Source organism: Tachypleus tridentatus, chromosome 7, assembly GCF_004210375.1.
Source record: "Tachypleus tridentatus isolate NWPU-2018 chromosome 7, ASM421037v1, whole genome shotgun sequence".
NCBI lineage: Eukaryota > Metazoa > Arthropoda > Merostomata > Xiphosura > Limulidae > Tachypleus > Tachypleus tridentatus.
This window is the reverse complement of record NC_134831.1, coordinates 15,333,391-15,355,290: the sequence shown is the minus strand read 5'-3', so window position 1 is coordinate 15,355,290 and position 21,900 is coordinate 15,333,391. Positions and strand designations below refer to the sequence as shown.

The 21,900-nt window shown below is 35.7% G+C and overlaps 1 protein-coding gene across 10 annotated transcripts in view; it reads left to right on the top strand.

The window, feature by feature from the left end:
* LOC143255185 (protein roadkill-like) overlaps positions 1-21,900 on the top strand; it is a 105,320-nt gene that overhangs the window by 21,473 nt on the left and 61,947 nt on the right. The window contains exon 3 of one of the 10 annotated variants that reach the window (XM_076510438.1): positions 21,168-21,825. The exons of 8 other annotated variants lie outside the window; for them this stretch is intronic. The gene's annotated coding sequence lies outside the window, so the exon portion shown is untranslated. Of the gene's footprint in view, positions 1-14,229; positions 14,742-21,167; positions 21,826-21,900 lie in introns of those variants that run through there. One more of the 10 variants, XM_076510445.1, reaches the window with a different exon arrangement.

Sequence of the window (21,900 nt, the reverse complement as noted above, 5' to 3'; positions counted from 1 at the left end):
CAATCACACTATTCGCTGGTAAAAGAATAGCCCAGGAGTTGGCAGTGGGCTGTGATATACACGTTCAATTGGGTATATTTATCTAATTTGTTTAAATGTCTGTCTGCACGATTCCCACACGTAGATGATCACATGGAGGTCGTATGACGTGTCGGCCAGTAGTGAGTACTCTGAGTGAAAGGTAGTAGCTTGAAAAGCAGCGAAGGGTTTTGTTTTGAATTTCGCGCAAAGCTACACGAAGGCTATCTGCGCTAGCCATCCCTAAGTTAGCAGTGTAAGACTAGAGGTAAGGCAGCTGGTCATCACCACCCACCGACAACTCTTGGGCTACTCTTTTATTAACGAATAGTGGAATTGACCATCACATTATAATGCCCCCACAGATGAAAGGGTGAGCATGTTTGGTGTGACGGAGATTCGAACCCCAACTACAGATTATGAGTTGAGCACCCAAACCATCTGGCAGCGAATGAAATGGGACATAACCTGCAAAGTGCGGTTAAACTTCAGTTAATACTTACATTAATTTCCTGGCAGCAAAATTATAAATATATATATTAGTTTAACTGAAAAGAACCCAGAGTAAAAGCTATAATGTGGGATTATAAAATGTACCCTAGGTTTTGGAGGTAACTGATGAAGTAGGACCCACATTGCGGTGGGGATACACCGTCTATCAATCTAAACCTCCATTCGCCAGTCTCACATAGAGAAATAAAATAAAGGAATAGCAATAGAAATAGCAGTTAGGAGAGCGAGATGTGAGTGCTCAGGCCCACAATGTCCCACATCTATATCATCCTTCACTGCTTGCAGACAGTTGTCGGAAGGTGACTGCTCTCCAATCTAAAGAAGTCGAAAACAAACATAAGAAAAATAAGGTAGTGCTATTTGGGCTTACATAAGTTAAAAATTTGCCTCTTGAAGTTAACATTCCAGGCCCCATTATGGTAGAAAAGCATTGATTATACTAGTATGAAGAGTCCCATCCAGTTATCTAAATAAACTAATATAGCTCCCAACCTCCAACCACTTATTAAGTTTACTGTGACTATCATTCTCTAAAGAAGCCTTTATATACGGCAAAATGTACATCCTCATAAAGTAGTGCGAAGTTAATAAGTGGCCTTATTAATTTCTTTAGTTTGGAGAACAGTCACCTCCCCACAACTGTCTGCAGACAGTGAAGGGTGATATTGATGTGGGGCGTTGTGGGCTTGATCACTCACATTTTGCTCTCCTAATTGCTAATTTTATTGCTACTCCTTTATTTTCTTTGTGAGACTGGCGAATGGAGGTTAAGACTGATAGATGGTGTATTCCCACAGCAGTGTAGGTCCTACTTCTTCAGTTACCTCCGAAACCTCGGGTACATTTTATATCCTGCATTATAGCTTGTACCCTGGAATATTTTCAATTAATGCAGCGTTTTTTTATTATTTTTTAATTTATTTTTGTTTCGACTTTTTGTAGGTTATAACAAACTAATGTAATTAATCAGAGGTTTGGATTTGCTATTTTTAACGCACTTCTTCCTATTGATTTGTAATTTTATCAGTTTTTAAGAAGGGAATACCAGTATTATAAATGTCTTATCTCTTACTAAATGTCCCTCGCTGGGACAGTAGTAAATATTAAGATTTACAACTCTAAAATCAGGGGTTCTATTCCCTCGGTGAACACAGCAGATAGCCCGATGTGGCTTTGCTAGAAGATTAAATCTTAGTAATGGGTGGTGATTACTAATTACCTTCCCTCTAGTTTTTCACTGTTAAATTAGGGACGGCTAGTGCAGATAGCCCTCGTGTAGCTTTGTACGAAATTCAGAGCAAACCATTCTTTAGTAAATATCATATTTGTAAGTAAACTTGCGTTTAGAGCAAACAAAACTTTGAATAGCAGTTGTTTGTTTCTTGAATCGCGGAATTTCCTGTGTTTCTGAAAACACACGTGAACTAAAATATTTCTATTCAGTTTCCAACGTAGCCTGTTCCTAATAGCTTTAGGATATGTTCTTTTGTTTTTAATATATAGTATTCTAAATTATTAGTTATATCAATAGTATACCATAAGTTCTTTTTTGTTGTTGTTGTTTTATAAAAGTACGGTGAGTCACTGAGCAAATACTTGTACTAATTACTTTGTTAGCACACTATAATATTGTTTATCAAGTTATGAAATATTTTATTAGCAATGAACCACTTGGCTAGATCATGCAATAGCGAATGAAAATTTGTGAAAACTGATGTTATTAAATATTATTGCTGTATCCTTATAGGAGGCTTCAGAATTTTCTGAGTTGTGTAAAAAATAATAAAATCGAACAAGAAAATTTCCTTTAAATATTCTCTTACTGGGAGCTCGTATCGACAGTTTTTTATTGAAATGTGTATCAGAAGATCGAATTTATGTGTCAAGCCTTTTTGAAAAATGTCGCTTTACTGTATTAATATCATTTTTTGTTGTTTTTTCTACAGTTCACAAATATATTTTCAAATAGATATATTGATCTTATGATGGAGTATAGCCCTTCTTAGCTTGTTGTTTCTCCCCTGTTTGTAAGTGAGGAATATGCTTCAGGAATTTTTAATTATTTTGTTTATGATCTGATTCACGAAAGTATATCGCTCTTAAAATCTTCCATTAAATGCCATAATCTATACATATGGCTAGTGTCAGCTAAAGTTGGCAAACTGAATGAAAATATAGTACTTTTTACTCTGAAAAGAACTAACTGATTGGTGATTAGTTAGTTTTAGTTACATATGAAGCGATCTTCCCTATTTAGAAATATTCGCCTTTAAGCTGTATCGTTTTATTTAAAGTTATCAGATTTATAATATACAATGTTTGATAACAGATATTAACACATTTATATGCAAAAACGGCTCGTTTGGGTTGAGAAAATATTTTACATAGAAGAGCGAACAACGTTTCGACTTCTTCGGTCATCGTCAGGTTCACAAAGAAAGAGGTAACTGACCGGAAGCTGACCACATGTTTGAAAGGGGTTGTGTAACTGAGTGTCGGAATGTAGAGGGCGGTGTTAGATGTTTGAATATATAATTTTATTTATTTTATTATATTAATATAGGTATAAAGGCGTTCCTTTATATTGGTTTATTTTGGGTTTAAGTTGTTGTATAAGTAAGGCTTCTTTAATTTTGCGTTTGTTTATGTTTGTTTCTTTATTTAGTATTTGAGTGTTTTCTATGGTTATGTTGTGTTTATTTGACTTGCAGTGTTCGAAAACGTGTGAAGGTGACTTTTTATGTTCTTTGAATCTGGTTTCCATTTTTCTACTTGTTTCTCAATATAGAAGTCGTGGCAGTTATCACATTGTATTTTGTAAATAATGTTGGTGTGGTGTTTGTCAGTGTAGTTTTACATAGTATAGACCTCAGTTTTGTGCCTGGTTTTGAATAAATTTGGTATTAACTGGAATGTCATATTTTGTTACTAATTTTTGCCAAATGTTGGTTATTTGTTTGCTGATGTCAAGAATATATGGTATACAGCAGTATATGGTTTCGTGATTTTTTGATTCGTGAGATATATTTACTTTAGTTGGTTGATTTTGCTTTCTGTCTAGGTGTGTGCGTCTAATGTTTTCTACGGTTTGTGGGGGAACTTATTGATGTTGATGAAGTATTGTTTTATTTTGTCTAATTCATCGTTAATTTTATCTGGCGAGCATAGTTTTATGGCTGTGTTTATTTGGTTTCTTAGTATGTTGAGTTTTTGTTTTGTTTCATGTGCTGAGTCCCAAGGAATGTATAGTCCAGTATGGGTGATTTCTCGGTGGATTTCTGTTTTGAATTGTGTATCGGTTCTGTAATTTTGAGGTTAAGAAATGATATTTGATTGCTTTCTTCCTGTTCACATGTGAAGTTAATGTTGGGATGTATAGAGTTAATGTGATTGATAAAATTAAGTATGTGTTCTGTAGATTTGAATCCCGCAACCGTGTCATCTACATATCTGTACTGTCCATTACGACCAATAATATCCACATATGAATCGTTTAATTACAATCTTGGTAAATACATAGCATGGGCATTCTCCAAATATGTAACATCAGCCAGCTCATTCATCAAAGACTCTTTTAATTTCAAGTCTAATCTAAATCAACTTAATCATAAAGCCTTAATGGCCAGTTTCGATGTTATATCCCTCTTTTCAGAAGTTCCAACCACTGAAGCCTGCAAGATAGCCTTAGAACTCTATATCCGAGACCCTAACCCAACCATAGAAATTCCCAGTAACCAGTTAGCAACCCTCATAGAATTCACCACGATAAAGACAAACTTCATGTTCAACAACCAAAACTATATACAAATAAATGGCCTAAGCATGGGCAACCCAGTATCACCAGTTCTAGCCAATATTTTTATGACACAAGTTTAAACACAAACAATTAACACAGCATTACATCCACCACTATACTGGTAGAGATATGTAGATGACACGGTTGCGGGATTCAAATCTACAGAACACATACTTAATTTTTTCAATCACATTAACTCTATACATCCCAACATTAACTTCACATGTGAACAGGAAGAAAGCGATCAAATATCATTTCTTAACCTCAAAATTACAAGAACCGACACACAATTCAAAACAGAAATCCACCGAGAAATCACCCATACTGGACTATACATTCCTTGGGACTCAGCACATGAAACAAAACAAAAACTCAACATACTAAGAAACCAAATAAACACAGCCATAAAACTATGCTCGCCAGATAAAATTAACGATGAATTAGACAAAATAAAACAATACTTCATCAACATCAATAAGTTTCCCCCACAAACCGTAGAAAACATTAGACGCACACACCTAGACAGAAAGCAAAATCAACCAACTAAAGTAAATATATCTCACGAATCAAAAAATCACGAAACCATATACTGCTGTATATCATATATTCCTGACATCAGCAAACAAATAACCAACATTTGGCAAAAATTAGTAACAAAATATGACATTCCAGTTAATACCAAATTTATTCAAAACCAGGCACAAAACTGAGGTCTATACTATGTAAAACTACACTGACAAACACCACACCAACATTATTTACAAAATACAATGTGATAACTGCCACGACTTCTATATTGAGAAACAAGTAGAAAATGGAAACCAGATTCAAAGAACATAAAAGTCACCTTCACACGTTTTCGAACACTGCAAGTCAAATAAACACAACATAACCATAGAAAACACTCAAATACTAAATAAAGAAACAAACATAAACAAACGCAAAATTAAAGAAGCCTTACTTATACAACAACTTAAACCCAAAATAAACCAATATAAAGGAACGCCTTTATACCTATATTAATATAATAAAATAAATAAAATTATATATTCAAACATCTAACACCGCCCTCTACATTCCGACACTCAGTTACACAACCCCTTTCAAACATGTGGTCAGCTTCCGGTCAGTTACCTCCTTCTTTGTGAACCTGACGATGACCGAAGAAGGTCGAAACGTTGTTCGCTCTTCTATGTAAAATATTTTCTCAACCCAAACGAGCATATAAATTTCTCAACAAGTGGGTTTCTCGACATCACTGAGATATTAACACACATAACCACACCTGGTATTGTTTAAGGAAACCATTAATTTCACACCTTTGGATCCATAGTTCTTCTTTACTCACTTTTTTTTTTCTAAAACGTTTGACAACCTGTGACGTTCTCACATCGAAACTATCATTCAAGATCACAATTTTGAGGCAGATAAATTATTTCAAAGTTTATACTTAATGTTTATCGTGGTGACCAACAAACGTTTATTTTACGTACCTTTTTCGCACTTTTAATAAGAATTTTAAAATTTTAGTTATGATAACCGTAAAGACTCGTTTGTGTAGCCATAGCCTATAATGTTTTGATTAAGTAGCTAAAGGTCCAAGTTAAGCTTACGCTGATGACTTACGAAATTCTTAGTTGGCGCTAATCGTTTTCAGACTTAAATAAATATTTTTTATAAACGGATTTTAATGCCAAAAACAATTACTTTATTATTTTTAACCAAAAGTTTTACCAAATTAATTAGGTGGCTGAATTAAACTAATGAATTTTTATGAGTAAATGCCTTACTTAGAAATGGTTTGGAAATGTAGATTGACACTATGCGCAAACTTCCGATACGTTTTGACGTCAAGAACTATTGTGAAAAAAAAATTCAACGGCATATTTTACATTTACATAAGTGAATAGTGTAGCTGAATAACAATATATATATATATTAGCAGTTTCATTTATTCGTTTATGCTATACTGATAGTTTCGCTAGCTACGTGTGCATGCACCCTCCAAACATGGCTGAATGAACTCACGGTGGTTGGGGGTATTCAGTGATGAATGTGTGTGACCGTCTGGTATTGGTAAAGCCTCGTTTTATGTGGAATGCTCTTTTTGATATGCCACTGGTTGAGATTATGGGGAAGGGAGGGGGAATCGTGGCTCATTTTTCTTCAGCTAACTCCGAACTCTGACGCCGCGTGGTGTTGAGGTTAAAGACGTTGACCAACATGGTATCCAGAAATATTTCAAAGATGTACGACCTTTGTTCATACTGCTTGGTGTACATATACCTTATCTGATGTGCGTCCACAATTTTTCCACAGCAGATTTGGATAAACCAAAGTAGGCCACTACTTATATTTGTGTTTGTCAGATTTCTAACATTTGAATAAGTATTATAGATACAAATCTTCGCTTGCTACCACCAGGTAACGTTGTCATAAGTATATGAAAACAATAGCCGAAACTGAAGCGATAACCAAAATAGCAAGTGATAAAATCTGAAATAAAATGAGGTTACGGTCTTTTTAGGGCGGGCAGCACGTAAAAAAAAAATGCGCTGAAACATTCTGCATTTTTGCAACAGGACACATGAAGCAAATACCTAACGAATGACACGTCGATTTTTGGAATTCCTTCAGGTGTATTTTTCTAACCTCATTGAATAATCGTCAATGTTATTTTTATTTCATTTATTTATTTTGGCATGGTATATATCATAACCAATTTGCATTTCTCCTTTGTAAAGGCTCAAAATTAGTTCCTGTGCTTTCAGTGCGGTATATCTATGCAAGTGGCCATCATTTCTCACGTTGCCCTAGGGTGATATGAGTTACATTTTTTTTTGGGGGGGACTCGTACTGTACAGGGTACACGTAATGTCATACGATCGTATAACGTCTTTTTAGAATAACTGTTAATTAGTTCGACAGTTTAAAAGTATCGTCAAAGAAGTAGGGATAGTCCATATTCAAATTGCAAAAGTATTGCTATAGTAAGAAGCCTAGTCAAACCTCAGCTACCATACAACATGAGCGGTCAGTACTCCACTTGCATCTCACCTCAGACTGATTCTAATAAGTTTAGGTTTAGCTGTCATTGTCTCAATGAGAGAAAAAAGTTAGCAAAGGGCGAGTAAAATAAGCACAGATTAGTGTTTTATCTTGCTGCTTTACGCGCCTTTTTTTCTTACCTGCAGTGGGTGTTTTAACGTTCTTGCTGGCAGGAAATTTGACTTTTTTGTTCTTGTTTTTTATTAAGTTTTTGTTAAGTGATCGAGAAAAATTATTCCCAGTTACATATCAGAGAGATTAAGGAAGCAAATAATAATTATAAGGTAAATATTAATGTAAAATAGCGTACATTTCACTTTTAACGGTATCTAAACAAAAAAGTGGCCTTTTGGTTTTTCCGAGGAAGTTGTTATATAGCACATTTATCTCTCAATAATGTTGAAATCAAATTCAGTTTCTTTCGAATTTGCGGAAAGCTACATGAGGGCTAACTGCGCTATCCGTTCATAAATTAGCAGTGAAAGACTAGAGGGAAGGCAACTCTTGGGACATTCTTTTACCAACGAATAGTGGGACCGATTGTCACATTATAACGTCCCCCACAGCTGAAAAAGTGGGCATGTTTGATAGGACTGGGATTCGAACCTGTGACCCTCAGATGACGAGTCGAGAGCCCTAACCACCTAGCCATGCTGTATAGTAAAGTTAAAAAATCTGGTGATACATTAAGTGTAATACAGTTCGCTTTTTGTTTTGTTTTCATTGTTGATGTTATTTGTCAGGGTGTAAACCACTAGCAAGGAAATCTTAGTATATAACCTGTTGAAAGCTTGTTCCTTTCTGTTGTCTTGCACTTTTTTATGTCAAATGATTCTTAGTAAAATATATACAGTTTTAATTTTTTTAATTCCAACATATTGGAATTTTTAGATTTATTGAGTAGTGTGTAGTCTTCGCCAAATACGAGAAAGAGGGTATTTGAATAAAAATTTGGTTCGTTCATGTAGTAAGTGAATATTGCACAGCTTTTCAGTGTACTGAGGTGGCGTATTTTAGATTTTGTTAAATGTCAGCTTCAAATTACCATGTGGTTTGTTTGTTTGAAGTTAAACACAAAGCTACACAATAGGCCATCTGTGCTTTGCTCACCACGGGCATCGAAACCCGGTTCCTAGCGTTGTAAAAGTCCGCAGCAGGTTGTTAGATTATTTTGCAAGTAGTTACATTTTCACTCGCTATTTATTAACGGAACATCACGTTTCAGAGGCAGAATCATTAAGATGTGTCACCGTCAAAATACTCTGCAACGAATGGTCCTATAGTAACAAACACCAAGTAGGGCCCGATGGTTAGGGCGGTTGACCTGCAATCTTGGGTCGTGGTTTCGAATCCCTTTTCACCCGTGGGCGCTTTATAACATGACGGTTAATCTCACTATTCGCTGTTAAAAAGAGTACCCCAAGAGTTAGCAGTTGGTGTTGACTGTCTGTCTTCCCTATAGTTTATCACTACTAAATTAGGGACGGCTAGCGCAGTAGCCTTCATGTAGATTTGCGCGAAATTCAAAACAGATCAAACCACCCCAACTGGACTACAGACCAGTAGAGATGGAACATCATACCTGACACTCCCACAACCAGACCCCAATAAAGCTGCTAAATGATATCCTGTACGATTCTACAACGTCGTACGAGCATCTGCGAGAATTTCTACGGTTTCTGTTCGTTCACAAAGGTATTTTTTTCAACCGGTACAGTGGCTGGTGGGTAATTCGGATGTGATATCCATCCTTGAGGTTGAGGTCACGAAAAACATGATGTTGCCAATCCATTTTCACATAAATTTTCTCTACGAGATATGTGCTGACGTTGCTTACAGTATGGGAGGTGTATTATAATCCACCACAACAAAATCAAATCTAACGGCACCAGTAGAAGCCTGTATAAACAAACAATATTCAAACCTCCCTTCAAGATGACGTATAGATTAGCGTGTCATTTGTAGCAGTCCCCCACTGGTACAGCGGTAATTTACGGATTTACAACGCTAAAATCAGGGGTTTGATTCCCCTCGGTGGACTCAGCAGATAGCCTGATGTGGCTTTGCTTTAAGAAAACATACATATTTGTAGCAAATGCCTTCCTACGGCATCAGAATTTCAGATTCAAAAATCTTGTCATGTTCAACTATTGCAGTCAGATATTCATACAGACAAAGGATAATTTAAAAGCTGATACTTTGTTCTCAGCTTCATGAATAACGTCACGATACTAATCAGTTGTTGTTTAGAACAAATATATAAATACTTTAGACTGATTACTTTCACTGACCTGCTACATGTATTGAAAGTTAGTGGGTTTGCGGACTTAAAATGCTAGAAATTAGGTTTTGGTACCCGCGGTGGGCAGAGTATAGAAGCCTGTTGTGTAACTTTGTGCTTAACTTCGAACAAAAAACTACATGATGATTTGAAGCTTACATTTAACATAATCGAAAATATCCAATCTAGTAAGCTGAAAATTTGTGGTTTATATATCTGTCTGCAATAAAATATTTGACCCAACTATCTTTAAACTCTCAAAATGTTTACCAGTTTTGTGTCTGTTTGTTTTTGAATTTCGCGCAAAGCGACACGAGAGTTATATGCGCTAGCTGACCCTAATTTAGCAGTGTAAGACTAGAGGGAAAGCAGCTGATCATCACCACCAACTCTTGGGCTACTCTTTTACCAACGAATAGTGAGGTTGACCGTCACATTATAACGCCACCACGGCTGAAAGGACAAGCATGTTCGGTGTGACGGGGATTACGAGTCGAGTGCCTTAACCACCCGACCATGCCGGGCCTATATCTATATGGTACTCCGTACTGGTTTCCTTCGCTCTGGTCAGCAGTTCCAAATCACGTTACATAGTTGGTATAACGATTCTGAAGTGAATTGATAAATAAAAATTCGCATACTAAGACTTTCAATATAATAAAGAAATACCCAACTTAATAGCCGTTTAAGACAAATTCTTTTCAAATTTGCTAGGAATAGTAAAAACAACAAACCTCTAAGATGTGTTGTTTTATTCTTGGTTAACTTACACATCTCCGTTTGGTTGCCCCATCCCCATCAGTAGTTCTTTGTTCCACCTGAACCTTTAAGAAAGATACAAAATAAAAAAAAATCATCAAACGTTGACATCCATCGTGTATACAGTCATTTTGTAAGATTTGATGAACTACTATGTTTGCTGGACGAACATTAACTACCCGATGACAATGCAAAAAACATGCCTTCTATACACCAGACAACTACAACAACAAAATTATCTCTATATTCCATAATAATCTAATTATTTAATTATTTAAATGACACGGTTCTTAAAAAGCAGAACTTGGTTTAAACCTAAACGCCCCCCCCCCCCCAGCGACTCAGCGGTGTGTCTGCGGACTTACAATGCTAAAAACCGGGTTTCGATACCCGTGGTGGACAGAGCACAGATAGCCCATTGTGTAGCTTTGTGCTTAATTCAAAACAATAACAATAAACCTAAAACACAAGAGCAGAAAAAATGTGTCGCTGAATTTCCATTTGTAATTCACGAGGCATTAACTTTGCTTCGTTTTCCCATACCCACTGCATTTATTTTTAAAAGCAAAATTATACAACAGTCAATATATCTGTTTTCTCTCTAATAGAATTTTTTGCTTCTTATTTGCTAGTGTGATGTATGTATATATATATATATTTTATTTACTTACACATTTAAATATTTTTTTCATGTAGATTCACTTCATCAAACGTGATTTGTAAAAAAGTACAAGTATTGCTTTCGATTAAAAAATCATTATATTTCCTGTCTTCTTTTCCTTATTTTTTTGAAAAATTATATTGATACCTCACAAAACTAGTAGGCCAGGCAATGACCAGATGCTCGACTCGTAATCCGAGGGTCGCGGGTTCGAATACCCGTTCCACCAAACGGAGATGTGAAATTAACTCAGAATAAAGCAACAAATTTTTGAATTTTTTTTTATTATAATTTATCAGTCCAATTCAGAATCGTCATACCAACTATGTAATGTGATTTGGAACTGCTGACCAGAGCGAAGGAAACCAGTACGGAGTACCATGTAGATTTAGGTCCGGCATGGCCAGGTGGTTAAAGCACTCAACTCGTAATCCCCGTCACACCAAACATGCTTGTTCTTTCAGCCGTGATGGCGTTATAATGTAACAGTCAATTCCACTATTCGTTGGTAAAAGAGTAGCCCAAGAGTTGGCGGTGGGTGGTGATAACTAGCTGCCTTCCCTGTAGTCTTGCACTGCTAAATTACGGACGGCTAGTGCAAATAACCCTCGTATAGCTTTGCGCGAAATTCAAACCAAACCATGTAGTTATAACTCCTTCAGGCACACTGAAAGGGCGAATCGTTTTCAGCAGCGTGTTACTTTCGAACTTCGGAACCATGGGTACGCAGCCTGGCACGCATATAATTAAACCACGCCAGGACCTGATGTATAGTATAATATGTATTCATCTTTTGTAATAAGTCATGTGGACGAGACGGTTGCACTTAAAAAAAAAATATATATATATATCTAAATTTAGGTATTTTTGTAGCTTGTATAAACAAACGAATATATGCATGTATGATTCAGTCCCTATAAGTAATATATCATAAATGATTCGTTTCATGAATATTTGATTGCTCTGTTAAGAGTGTGTGCTTTAAATATTCCCAACAAATACGAAGTTAGCAAATTGTGCTTTTAGTAACTATGATAGTACTTAGCATAGGTGTATTTGGCATGCTTCACAATAGCTATTTAGAGCTAAGATGTTAATTTTTAAGTGTCCATCTGTGAAAATTACCTTTTCTTTAAAAGTTGGTATGACTTATACATGCTCGTTTTGGCTCATGATAAAAATGAAATTGCATGAGAAACAGTAAATAGCAGATTTTTCTAGTGTATAAAAATATTTAAGATGGGCCTCATTATGCAATATGATAAAAAATTATTTGTAAATAACCTGAAGTGAAAACTTCCGTCTAAATTGTCTCTATTTCATTAAGGTGAACATTCTACCTGAGTTTTGATAATTGTGATTTTGAAATTGTAGCAGTTAACTTAGGTTGTACATATCAGTGCTTGAGCCTCCATATAGTCTGATTACATATATCAAAGAAAATGGAAACATAAAACTAACATATACGTCATCCATGTGTTGTCATTTGCAGGGTTTACAGCGCCCGGGGTCAAAGTCAGTTTTCGCGCCCCCTCGTGACAAAATGTAATCCATAATTCCTAATAATGTAACATCGATTTGGCGCGCCCCAACCCCCGATGCTGCGCCCGGGGACAGATGTACCCCCTTGCCCCCCCGAGCTTCGCCACTGGTCATTCGTGCATACCGAAAGTGTATTTTCAAATGTTTACTTTATCTATAACAAGTAAATAGTAAATCCGGATTAGTTACGTATATAAATACAGAGTTACAAATAGGGATTATTTGTCATATTATTGATTGACATTAGAATGAAAAATGTTGGTTAAAATATTCTGATATCAGTTTCATTTCGATGAACAAATAGTTTTTGTTAACCACGTTAAACTTCTCTATTAGAGATTAATGTGGTTCACATTTCCATGTTACTGGTATGTTTCTGCGGACTTACTAGAAACCGGGTTTCGATACCCGTAGTGGGCCGAGCACAGATAGCTCATTGCGTGGCTTTCTTCTTTACTTCAGATAAACAAATAGTAAATATTTCGGTCTCACAAGCACAGACTTAATGTATTCGTTGATTCGTGGCTCACAACTCGTTGCTGCAAAATACGGCCTGCTATTTTGCCTCGTGAGTGTGTTATTAGAGTAACGATCAAATCCCACGATTTGAAACAAGAATATTGTAAAGGTTAGTGATGGGTGCTACTGGCGAACTGCCCTTCCTATGGTTCAACAGCCCTCAATCTGTAGTTCGCGGACTCCTTCACATGGTTCGTGGAAACGTTCCGTAGTTATGGGGACGGACGTGGCAAAAAATATGGTTCGAGTTGGATTCACCAAAATAATAATTTCACATCAGATGGAATGCGTCCAGAAATATTTTTTTTTAAATCACTAATTTAGTTTTATCAGCTCGAAAGGAAGGACATCTATGCGCAGATAACCTTTTGCCTTCCTTTGTGTAAAAATGCTAAATGCGATTAATATGCAACAGAATAACAGATATGTTCATGATACTGACTTAGCGCATTTGAAACATTTGTAATCAGTAAAGATAATCTAGAAAGAGTCAAATCCATTACATTTTTATTTGTTGCTGTGTAACAGTTTATTATCTCATGATGTTACTTCAAAAGCATATTGTTAATACAGTAGCTTGAAAGATTAACATGAAACGCCATATTGTTCTACGAAAGCATGCACGAATCTATTTCATGAGGGGGAATGATACTTGTGTGCTATTTTGTTGAGTACGCCTATAATATTGAATTCCCCCGAAATAACCGTTATTTGTAACACGAAATTGACTCAATTATACGATATTGTTATACCGTGTTATTGATATCTACTTTACAACTTGCTTGTATTTTGACTTCAGTTTCAGTAATTAAACAGGAAGAAATTTTCGAACGATATTGTGGTTTATATAATAAAACTTTCCACACAGGATATGGGGCAAAGGAAGATATTTTAAACGTAATTGTGCGCATTACTATCGACACTGCAGTAAACCATGACTCATTAAACTGTCGCTAATGTATTTCATTTAGGGTAGGGTACTTTGCTGCCCAGTTTGAAATACATTCGTTTCATGATTTCTCCTTCTGCGCCTGTTACTAGGTTAACCAAATCCGCTACATATGTGTAAGAAGTATGCTGTAGTTTTAATCACATGTGTGTCAGGTCGAGCTCTCTTTGTTTATGTTTGAGGTTAATTTGACGACCCAGTGGACGTTCCGTATTCATCACGACAGAATGCATGTGGGTGAGGACACGGCCGAGGCAAGTTCCGCGTGTGACATCGTAGGCAATCGGCCGGAACTTGAATGAACTTATCCTGACACAGTCCGTACTGCCAACCAGGTTTATAGGCTGAGAACTCACTGGCTTATGTAGGCTTCCTTGAGCAGGTTAACCTTGCGTTTTCATTGGTTAGTCTCTGTCGTATCTGGAAGAAGGTTACACAAATTGCTTATTCTGACTTGTAGCGGAGGGAAGGTAACATGATGCAGCAACGACCTCAGAATAAAAACGGTCGTATTGGTTGGTGCGCAAAACAATCAAATTTACACTAGTCAAACCTCGAACTGTGATACTGATAGCGATAAACAAGTGCTGAAGGCCTCATTGTCCACGTACCTTTCGGTCAGTTGTATTTGTTAAGGGTTTCACGGAAGTCGTTGGTGAGTAGACCATGGATGTTGCAAAAAATTCTATTCTGTATATAATGAGAGTTCAAAAAATCATAAAGCTTAAATGTCTTTCTTTCGCGATGGTTATATATTTTAAAATATCTTTTTTCCCCTATATTTGGTTGATTCCAAACATTTCTGATAATATGTCTTCTATCATTCTTTATCCATTTACGATAGCTTTATGTAAAGGGGTTTTGGACGATTGTAATTTATTATACAAAAACAACTTAAATATTGTTTATGTCCTGGAAGGATGTTTTTTTCGTAACATTGCCATCAGTGTTATTGCAGGTGGGTGCCGCGTGTGTAAAAGAAATAAAACTTTTAAGCCACATGTTACCGTATATACGTTTTATACCGTTCACAACCTGTGGAGGCCACATTTTAAATATATAATAATTTTTACCTATTACGATAGTCAACGGACGTAACTAGCGAAAATTTTAAAAAGGTAAAGTCCTAATGGTAACTAGTAGAACAAACTGTATAATTGATGGTAATTCTAAATATTTTTCGTGTGATTTATATGTTGTTAGAAATACTGTAACGATAAAAAAAAAAAAAAGCGAATGGACAGTGGGCCTTCTGACGTATTAACTGTGTATAATAGTTTTCTATATTCGTGTACTTTTAGCTGTGTGAAAGTTAATCATAAATTTGAACTTACTATATTATTATAAACGTGTGACATACGAAGTTTCATAAGCCTGTATGATAAATGTGCTTATTCCGTTGTAGCATTAAAAAGCTGTTGTTCTGCTTTCCCTTGTTTTCTGGACTGTTAATTTCGTTAATGTTGTAAATATTTAACTTCACAAATATTGATCGTTCGTATAAAGAAAAGTTTGTGCTCATAGTGTCTCAGTTTGGATTAAAGCACAGTGTCTCAGTTTGAGTTAAAGCACAGTGTCTCAGTTTGAGTTAAAGCACAGTGTCTCAGTTTGAGTTAAAGCACAGTGTCTCAGTTTGAGTTGAAGCACAGTGTCTCAGTTTGAGTTAAAGCACAGTGTCTCAGTTTGAGTTAAAGCACAGTGTCTCAGTTTGAGTTAAAGCACAGTGTCTCAGTTTGAGTTAAAGCACAGTGTCTCTTAGTGCGAGTTGAAGCACAGTGTCGCAGTTTGAGTTAAAATAATATCGTTTCTAACGGCCTGTAATCTTTAAGGCTCATAAATAAACTTGGTTACTGTGATGGTGCAGCAGGAGAAACTGACAAACATGGTCTGTTTGTTAATGACTATCGACAATCAGTAGTGTATTCAATAAAAGTAAGTTTCTTGACAATCATGGAAAAACTGTTGATTTACCAGAAAGACAACGATTTGATTATAATAAGTTGACACTATGTTTAACACTCTTTCAATATTTATGACTTGTCATACATACGCGACCACTTGTCTGAATTCTGTACACACGTTATTTTAAAAAATCTAAAGCGTGTGGGGTAATCCTGTAACAGCTTGGTTCGAATCCATGTGATACTGCAAAGTATTCTCCTTTTAAGTTGTGGGTGAGTGATAAGAGGGACAGTCATTATATTAGGGGAAATAACGAGTGTTAGGTTGATGTCGATTGGCCACTTTCCCTCTGGTCAGTAGTTCGAAGTTAATGGTAACGGACAGTATTAATAGTTTCCCATAAATATAAAATACAAATACTCTGTTAAATTATTTGTTGTATGCATTAAAAATACCTAAATATATGTTATGATAATGTGTCATAAGCGCTTACTTTGTCAAAGCTGTGGGAATTTCACCCGTTGGTATTAGAATAGTTTGATTGAAAAAATAAAGCACATTTAGTAAATAAATAATTATTCATGTATGGTATATGTTGACTTAACGAAGATTGTTTACTTTAGTTTATACTCAAAGGTAGAAAAATTATATCCTGGTTATCAAATATTACGTACAAAACAGAAACAAGTCCTGCTAAAACGAGTACAGTACGTATGTGTTTTTTTAAACCTCACAGATACAGGTTTCCGGACTAAACTGAGATTGTTTCTGTTTTTGACCGTGGAAAGGAGTTTCTGAAGGTTACCAGCATCCGTCCATTGTATGGTTTGTCTCCAGCTTGACTCACTTTGACCCTAAACAACAGTAATTTTTTTTTAAAGAAAGAAAACGAAGAAAACCTTAGGGTTAATAACAGCAATTCCTTGAAGTTGCACTTTTGTATTGTAGATGTTTACTTCAACAAATAAAACAAGAAATATTAAAACTATATATTGTTTCACAGCGTAATAAATACTGTGTATTTAATTCTAACTGTGGGATCTTTATTATTGTGACACCTGTACATGCAGCACGAACTATGAAGTTGTGCTAGATATACCACTACCTGAGATATGACATGTTTAATCAATGTGCACTAGATGTACGATTCGGTCTGCAGATTTGTTCAAGGTAGAATCACAAAACAGTTTTACGCTGTACCCAACATTTTTCCTAGATGTTAATCTGTGGAAAAGTCGTTTAATTTCCATTAGACAGTGAGCTTGAAGTGCTTGAAAATATTTGAAATCGTATTTTATAGCTTTGTTTTTAAATGAAGCACAAGAAATTTTAAGACTATCTGCGCTGTGCCTGTCGCTAAGTCAGAACTGAGTATGTTAGCGTAATAAGCCGTCACGTTTACTGCTGAGTTTCACCGGGAGACTAAGGTAAAACCCGTGTATATTTCAATTTAGTCTTTCTGAAATGTTAACACGACTTAGTTTCCAACACTGGTTTGTTTTTTTTTCACTTCAAACTCTTACCATTTAAGCAGACTAGTGAACTAAAATCCATTAATTCAAACCTGAATGATGAAGGTTTAGTTTTCAAAAGCGCGTGACTCTTAAAGTTTCGCGTAGAATTAAATGGAAAATCGAATATCAATTTTTAATTCGAGGCTCATGAGAGAGGAAATGCTGTTAAAGTCAAAATTCAAGGTCTATCATGTCCTCAGGATATGTAAGTTTGAATGAGATAGGTTTAAATAAAATGTTAGATAGCTCAAGGTTATATATTGCAGTAAATACATAAAATATGCGGTGAGACGTTGCATAACGTAATATACTATTCGAAATACATACAGTACATCGTACGATGTCACATTTCAAAAGGTTACTAAAACTTAATAGGTTAAGGATGACGTTGTTTTAGGTTATTTCAGAGATCAAAAATCACATTTTTGTGCTTCACAAGTGTGAAGTGACCTCTTATATCTCGAGGTCACTGCTTATTGTTTTATTGACGAATTAGCGTCACTTAATTGCTTGTTTATTTCATACGCAGATGAAAGCGACAAGGAAGGCTGTGAAAAGTTTTTGTAAACGCATAGCAGTAAACCCTTAGAAATTACAACACAACTCTTAACCTGTTCATTGCCGTAGACGAGATAACTCGTCCAAGCCGATTGGTAACACAGTGCCATGGAGGAGTTAATTCGTTCTCAATAATACCTAAATTCAACGCTAGATGTCAGAACTACACATGCATTTGACCTCCGTACAAATTGTTTCACTTTCGATCCAAAATGGCGTCACGAAAAAGTTACAAAATGAAGAAGCATTAGAGTTCTGTTGTAGCAGCTGAAATATTTGGTAGTCAACAGGTTAATACTAGAGTACTATAAACTCACATTAATAGTTGGGTATAAAATTTTATCTTTGTACAAAGTAAAAGGCTTATATTAAAGTGAAGCTGACAAGAATTTATATGTTGTGATGAGTAGCAGATAACTAAAGAGTCAGTTCGCTTGCGTGTTATGCTGGTTTTCGCTCAGTGTTGATGTTATAACTTAAAGAGCTGTGCTATTGAGATTCCGGAAGCTGACGAAGCGATGAAACAGGTACGTATTATACAGATGGTAAAAATCACTCTACATTACAACACATGCAGTCGATTACAATTTTTACCAGCTTTCAGCGTTTATCATTATCAGTTATCCGGATACCATCGAAGCACTTTGGTCCGATCCTTTAGTGTGGGAGATCTGGCTGTATCTGTGGCCAAAGACGTATATAATGTTCTGACATTGCATTGTATATAATTCATCAAAACAATTGTATTCTGTAAACAACTAATCAGTTTAGCTGTTTCACGGAGATCATTTAATCTCTGAAACAAAATGATGTACTTAAGTATCTGTTCCCCCTTCCCACTGACAAAACGGTATATCTGCGGACTTACAACACTAGAATCCGGGTTTTGACACCCGTAGTGGGCAGAGCACAAATAGCCAGTTATGTAGCTTTGTGCTTAATTGAAAGCTAACAAATTTAATTACCAACTCGCACGTGCTACTGTAAAGTCGTTGAGTTCCCTTTCTCCAGTCCTTGCACAAAATCTATGAGCTTACAACAAACTTGTTTTATTGCGCTTTGAATCCTTTATGGGTCAAAATTTGTCGTTTATTAAACAGATTTTTGACATTTCTGATATTGAACGAGAAGATTTCTGACCAGTGACTTAGAGTAGAAATCTGAAATATTTTTTGCATGCCTCAAATTTTTTGAAATTCTTAATGGATTAATTAAGAGAAATATGTGAAAAAAATCAGCTGATATCCAATGAAATATTTATTACACCTAATAGAGTTTAGTATTAAAAAGATTACAGAGAATAATTGTTTAATTTGAGTCACGGGTTCGACACATACGTCGTGGACTTTCCAATTATTTTGCAATAGTTTGTAAATTTTATTTGGAATGCGAAGAATTAGCAACAGTTCTGTTTCATAGCTTTCAGTTTAGTATTTGTTAAAAATTATTCATTACGTCATATACACGTCTGGGAGCCCACAGTTACCCTTCAAGCTCAAGGCCGTGACAAGGGTTGTTCGAGATATTTTAAAAACAGGTGTGTATGTGTGCCATACTGGAAGCATTTATGTACAAGTCACGGTGTGAAATGTAGACGTGAAAGTAAAACCTTGAGAGTTCCTGAATATTGTATTCGTCAAAGTCAACTCCAACTCTTTACGTCACTTAAATATCTATCAGAAAATATGAAAAATTAAAAACCTTATACTAAAACGAAATTGAAAGTTATTGTAATTTTATACGTAAAACACGCACACTGTATAAATATTTAAAACGTATTTAACATGTTTACGGTAAGTGTAAAGGAATTAGTATTAATCAATGAAAAGAATATTCATATACCTTACGCATTTAAAGAAGGAAATATAAAATTATACATACCGCATGTAAAAACTACGAAAGTTAGAAATTTTACTATATATATATGTATATAGTAATAACAATGAAACAACGTTGGGCTGACCTGTGCTGCACCAAATGTAACTTTGCAATTTAAGTTGTTTGTAACTGAAGATAAGTTGTATTTACAATTCATATAATACGTGCGTCGTATTTCTTTTGTCTCTGTTGTCCGATAGAGGTTCAGCTGTTAATTTGGGGACTAATACTTTCAAAAATCAGTGCTCGATTCGTCGTGGTGAACAGAACACCGATAGCTCTTTGCGTTAAAACATATAACCCTTGTTTCTTAGGGAAATCATAACCCAACTCGGTCAGTTTATAAATGTCGCTACTGGTTGTAAATTCACAAGTTGGCTAAAAGGTAATTGTTGATTGATTAATTGTACATATCTGTTTATGAACTGTGCACAATAATTTACAAATATGCGTTACTGTTTATTTTCTCCACGTACATATTGATTTATAAATCCAGACGACTATTCATAATACCACAAGGCGATTTAATTACAGCGAACAAGAGATAATTAATTGTTCTGTGTATTTAATAAATCTTCGCGTTTTGGCTGTTAACCAGTTTGATAACTTACAAATAGTGGTGACGTATACAAATTAAGTATGCTTTGTATTAATTACACATCCAGTTCAGCCTAAATTAAAAGTTTACACTTAGCGCCTCTTACTTACCTTGTATCTCCAATTATCTATCAAATCTCAGCAGAATAATTTGTATATAAACTAATGAGAATAAGTTAGTTAAAGGGCGCGGACTCAGGTGCTCAAACCCACAACGTTCGAAGTTAAATATCACCTCCGCTGACCACAATCAGTTGTTAACAGGGTAGTGCTATTTAATATCAATACTGCAATGATTATAGTAAATCTAATAAACTCGGCTACTACCATTAGATAAATACGAGTGCTGTTGTATTACAGTTAAAATGTTATAAATTATAGTTCAGTGGTGAGTAATATAATCACCCATCTTCATCCAGTTGTCTTTTGATACCGTATAGTAATAGAAAACTAACATGTTTATATCTTTAAAAAATGCTTTTCAGTTTAAAACAAACAATGTTACCTTCTCTTTTATCTTAGCAGTTAGTAAGATAATACCTATCCCCCGCTCATTTAAGATTTTATTACGGATTTGAGCATCTAGCCGCTATACTTTCGCTAATGTTTAACAGATTTTTCTATTATTTCAGTTGGCTGGACGTTTCTTACAGTAGTTATCATCCATGACTGTAAATTCGAGTGTCTTTGGTTGGCGTTCCATTGCCGCAAATCGCTTTCTGCACATTTAGAGTCGTGGGTGCGTTAGGAGAGAAACGGTCAAATCCAGTTACTAGATTAGAGATGCCTAAAAGTTAGTGGTGGGTGCTGTTGACTATCTAGTGTATCCTTTCAAAACTGAAGCGGCAGTTTGTAAGTTGATGGAGAGACAATATATCTCCAACGCTGTCTGATGCTATTACCGTAGTTATATTCCCTTATAAAAATTTACCTCTTGTATTTTCTCCTTTGATATAGTTTAACTTTTGTCCCTTTTCGTTGTTTGGAGGGACTTTCTATTTGGTTTGTTTTGAATTTCGCGCAAAGCTACACGAGGGCTATCTGCGCTAGCCATCCTTAATTTAGCAGTGTAAGACTAGAGGGAAGGCAGCTAGTCATCACCACCCACCGCCAACTCTTGGGCTACTCTTTTGCCAACGAATAATGGGATTGACCGTCACATTATAACGCCCCCACGGCTGGGAGGGCGAGCATGTTTGGCGACGGGGATGCGAACCCGCGATCCTCGGATTATGAGTCTGAGTGCCTTAACCACCTGGCCATGCCGGGCCGTTTGGAGGGACTTAAAATGTAAGTTAACTAAAAACAATTATGTGACGTCTAAAAGTGTTATCCGTTCATATATTTTTGTTAGTGTACTCTGTA